Genomic DNA, 5,434 nt, shown 5'->3' on the forward strand with positions numbered 1-5,434 from the left:
TTTTCGCAGTTTGTTCCTATATTGGGCGTTTTCTAGCCAATAGCATCACCGAGGGGTATTCTGCGTTTGTATGTATCATAACCCTAACTGCGTTCCATGTTTTAACCTTTTTGTTTTGTTCACTTACAACTTTCTGTTTTGGCAGACGATGGTCATGTTTTATCAGTTGCTGTATGCTTACTTGGAAAATGGAGACATGGATCTTATGCATGGACAGCTAGTTTTAAACTTGTTACCATTCACTCTTTTTCAGGTGTAGAGACATTGAACTTGTTATGGGTAGAATAAGCAACAACGTATTTCCTGTTGCTTTCACATTTCTGATGAAAACCTGCAACAAGCGAGAACTAAAGTTTTAAGTACCCCAGTCTTCATCAATTACACCTGCCAACTTTGATCTGTTATGTCTTTTGTAAGTTAAATTGTCAGTGGCTATATATAATATATAAATGCCGATATATGCACCCGCGTGTATATATGTTGAATCCCGCGGCAACGTACGGGGGTTAAATTCTAGTTGGTACTACAATAAGCGATTTGAAAAAGACTTCAGCCAATAAGATGGGACACGTCATTACTTGGAGCAGGATTTTTTTTAGCCAAATATTGAGTCTTCAAAAGTAGTTCGGACTGAAACGAAACAAATTCACATTAGAACGTTTGCATGAAGTTAACAAAGTTTGGCTATAGCCTTAAACAATGTAATATTTTCTGTTTTGATACACCTTTTCATGTAGAGATGAACATGTGAAACACTAGAAGATGTGGCGTGGTTTATTATATGCTCTAGTTTGGAAAATCCACGAGCAGTGCTTGGAGGTGCTAGCCACATGGTAAGACAGATATTAGAGGTGAGAAAATGGGCGTGTCAGACAGGTGGAACTAGGTATAATGGTTATGTTCTCGACTTCTCGGTCAAATGTGTTGAGGCGTTGAGCTGTTTAAACTTTAAAGCAACATTTAGAATGTGCAAAAATGGTTGAAGAGAAGTTCAATGGATCTTGTCAACCATTATCTGTAAGAATTTTGCATAATTCAAGTTTGTTACAGAATTTTTGTTTTTCTCAACTGGTTCTTGTCTTCTGCTTTCCATTTTGTTAGGAGGAAAGGTATAATTGGTTGAAAAACAAGAATTGAAGCTGATTATATATTTCGGGTTAGTGAAGGCAGTTTTTCAATACCACAGTAGATAAGTTGCTTGCAGTTAAACCACTTGTTTTTTTATAAATTGAAGTTTTCCACAATTTCTGGAATTGGCTGAGTTCAATGTCAGCAATTTTGATGAAACCAGTGAATCAAAAGAAACGAAAGTTGAAAATGATTTTGAGCAATAGTTAATTTTCTGAAGTACGTGACAAAGAAGAGTGACCTGATTTTGTACTTTACCAGAAAGGTGCAGGTGTCAATGCTAACCTGTTTTTTCCAGTTCCCAGTATGGCTTCTGATTTTGTTGATCATAGTCTATCTTTTGGTTCTAGATATCCAAGGAATTTAGTTTCCCCCAACCAAATAAAATTGCAAGCATAGACAAGGGAGAGCAATTGCATTATTAATCAGTTAAAAAGCGCTAAAGAAGGTAGTAGAACAATTGATCATAGTCTATCTTTTGGTGTTCAAGTCATGTTTGTTTAGAGTTAGTAGTCCATTTGAAGAAGTCAAGCTAGCATAGTGTCAATTGAGTTAAATTAGGAGCTAATGGAGGTTTTATGTATAACGTTACAAATAGTATTGCAAGGACATTTTGAAAGTGCATCAAGCAAAGATTCACCTTCAAGTGTTCAACTGTTTATACCTTAATAATCCTAATCGTTGTTCAATGAGCATGTCATCTTGAAAGTACACTTTTGGGTTTCTTTCAACCCATCGACCAATTTGACCCGTTTTCTTGCAAACTATCATATTATTTCGTCTTTTTCACCACATTTTTCTAGTTGTTCACACGTAAGGTTTTTGCATGACCTGGCCAAAGATCAAAGGAAACCCGCTAGCTGTAGAAAATACAGACGTACAAGTCACAAGTAACATTTTGCTTTAAGACTACAGTTAAAATGCATTAAATATTTGTACATTTATCATAAAAATTGGACTTTTAATATGAAAAGTACAAATTTTTTATACACGTTTGATGCGTTTAGCATTTTCCTAGAATGTCATCTAATATACAAATTATAAAGATTACATACGTCTTCGTTGAAAATCTTAAGAATTACAGGCTACAATAAATGGTTGATGTTGTATATCTGGAAACAATTGTATATTGTTGAAAATCTTAAGAATTACAAGCTACATTATATATGTACTAGATGGGAACCCGCGTGATGCGGCGGAGTCTATATATAGACTTCGAAGTGGTGTGACAACGTTAATTCAAACCAAATACTCATATAAATTTAAGCAGGGCACAAATTTCATTTATAAAGATAAAAAATGAAATGTCAAATGCAAGACCGAATAGGATCATACATATATGACAACTCATTCCTTCCACAGGTCTCGAAATTCATCGATCTACAGTGAATTAGTTATCTTGTTCATTTTTTTCTTGTTTTGGTCTATCCTTTTTTGCGTACTTGTCAACCTTCTGTCTTCTCCGCAGCTCATATCTAAACATTGAGTTAGATAGTAGGAATGGGTTGATATGAATTTTTGGTAAATAAAACACAATGTAGGCGTTTTTCCAATTTAAAAGATTACCTTAGAGATGCCAGCTGATCAAATTGGAGCTCTTCCAAATTAGGTCCCGGGAACTTAACCTTTTACCACCGCAAATGATGCAAAAATTCAGTTCCAATTTAGGTTGTTCAAAATAAACACAAATGAATGGGAACTAATTTAAACATATTACCACCTTCTTTCCCTTCTTAGACTGGTCAATGGGGTGACGGTGGTTGGAGTAAAAGTGACAGAAGCATCCGGAGGAAATGCGGCACTTGGACCAGGCATGACGGCAAAAGAAATGGTTGAAGCATCTGTAAAATGAGTTGTTATTAATGGAATGCATAGATGTTGTGGCTCCCATACGATCATTCCAATCAAAAGTTAAGAGATTGTGCTAAATAAAATTAGTGAGAATGCGACTTCTACCCGTTTACAATGAATTGCTTAAGGATCATAAAGAATACCCTACATAAGTCCAGAAACATGCTCAAACAATAGTGTTTAGTTTTTTTTAGACAAATTTTAGAATTCACAAAACTTGGAGTTGTAAAAACCAATATTAGTCTTTTGTTATTCCCATCATCCTATCTTCTTGCAATGATTGTTCAATAAATTTTATTAATTATATCTTTCGATTTTAAATCATCCGTATAGCGGAGTCATGTGAAACCAAATCTTTGCCATCAGTTTTTTTTTTTTTACAATGAGCCCATAAAATAAATCCATACCAAAAAATGTACAAAAATATGGATAACAAATATGACTTCTAATATTTCTAGGGAAAGCCATGAAATTTACTTAAAGTTAGACTAAACCTCATATCAAAATATCAAAACTTACTACGGAAATCATCATTTATTCAACACTGATTTTGTTCAAAAAGAAACTTTTTGGAGCACAAAGATCATGTTAATAAGTAAAACAAATATGTCATAACTCTATTCCGAGTTCAGCAAACACAATAATATGTAAAAGCTAAAAAGATATAGTTCTAGTTTAATAAGTCAAATATGTGAATTGGTACCTTTCTTCACACTACTAAAACTGTTCTCATTAGTGAACTCTTATTCCTATCCCCTTCAAGCCATCACTTTCCGGTAATCTTCCAACGGAAGTGAAACCAAATCTGTATTGAAAGAAATACACAATTCCCAAAAATTAGCTGTTTATTAATTGTATTGAAGACATCGAAAAAATATAAACAAAATTAAATAAATACCTGTTTAACAATTGAGTCCTCATGATGTTAATCAGGAGATGTCTAAACCTTTTGCACCAGATTCATTAGCCATACAAAAATGATCCATAATCAGCAACACTAATAAACAAACAATAAATTATCAAAAATGATCCTCATCAACTAACATCAATAAAAATAATACATTTATCAGTTTATGTAGGCAAGCAGATTTGTTTTCGCGACTGCAATACTCCTTTTGATTGTACAAACCGTAACCGTAGGGGACTCAACTGTTGTTTGCTAGAGGGTTGTCATCACTTCGCCAATACATAAATTCGATTATTAAAGAAACATATCCACCAATAATTTAAAGAACTTTAAAAGAAATAAATAAAATTACTTATTATGAAGTAAATTCATGAAAAAAAAAATATCAGATGTGTTACTGATGACGAAAGAAATAGTGAACAATACCTCCATCCCCTGATCACATATGGTATAAAAATATCAATAAAAACTGCCAAATCTGACCTGGACAAAATCATGCATGGTTTATATGTATGAAATCATGTTTGACTCACTTACTACTTATGAACTAACTGATCGTGATGGACAACACAACTAATCATTATGAACAAATAATGAACGGGGCATTGTTGGTGGTGATGATAATCATAGTCATCAGAATCAAAAAAATAAAATTAGGATGAAGCTTTTTCTGCCACGTTTTGTATGCTTCTTCCAACGCTTTAATATTAATATTAAACTTCTTATCCTGTCAAGTAAACTATAATGTTTAAATGTAATAAAAGTTAAATATCATAATCATCAAAATATAAAAAGAAATTAAAACCTGATAATTAATCATGATATATGACGTTATAGATAGACGCCCATGGTAGTGGTGGTGATGATTCTGACGGTGATTGGCAGAATCACAAACCCATCAATTATTTGATTAGGTTTCCGGTGAGATGGTTGTCGGGACAGGTGATCAACAAAAACGTAGATTGATGGTGGTGGTGATGATGATTCCGACGGTAATTGGCGATAAGACAAACTGATAAATTATGTGGGCGCCGACAAATGATATAAAAGAATAGATCGATGGTGGTGGTGGTGATTACCCATAAATTAGATGGCCGACAGCAAATGTTCAACAAAAAGTAAAGCGATACTGGTGGTGGTGATGATGATTACGGCGGTTTATGGCGGAGGTTGATGGTGATGATTCCGGCGGTGTCATCGGGTTAGAGAGGGGCGAGAGAGAAGAGGGTTTCAGGATCGGTGTGTTTTCTTTTCGGTTTAGTAGGGGCATTTTAGGAATAAAAAAATTGCTTAAAATTAAGAAAGCTAATATGCTTTATAAGGGTTTATAGATATTTGTATATATGGAAACGATTGTATATTTGTCGCATAACAACTGAATGTTTGGAAAAAAAAATTTGTGACCGCTTGAAATAAATGTAATTACATATAATATCTTACAAAAATTCTCCATCCATAATTAAAGGTTATCCATACGGTACTTTTATCAATTTTATATCATGTATTTTTTAATTGACGAAAGTAAGTATCCGCGCGTTGCGGCGGTGA

The 5,434-nt window shown here is 33.8% G+C and overlaps 1 long non-coding RNA gene across 1 annotated transcript; it reads right to left on the reverse strand.

The window, feature by feature from the left end:
- Positions 1–2,849: 2,849 nt before the first annotated feature.
- Positions 2,850–4,014, reverse strand: LOC122606461. The gene is made up of 3 exons (XR_006324905.1): positions 3,878–4,014; positions 3,683–3,784; positions 2,850–2,969 (listed from the first exon to the last, which is right to left on the reverse strand). It is a non-coding gene; the product is annotated as an uncharacterized LOC122606461 (long non-coding RNA).
- Positions 4,015–5,434: the final 1,420 nt, after the last annotated feature.

The sequence above is a fragment of the Erigeron canadensis genome, chromosome 7 (assembly GCF_010389155.1).
Source record: "Erigeron canadensis isolate Cc75 chromosome 7, C_canadensis_v1, whole genome shotgun sequence".
NCBI classification, from domain to species: Eukaryota; Viridiplantae; Streptophyta; class Magnoliopsida; order Asterales; family Asteraceae; genus Erigeron; species Erigeron canadensis.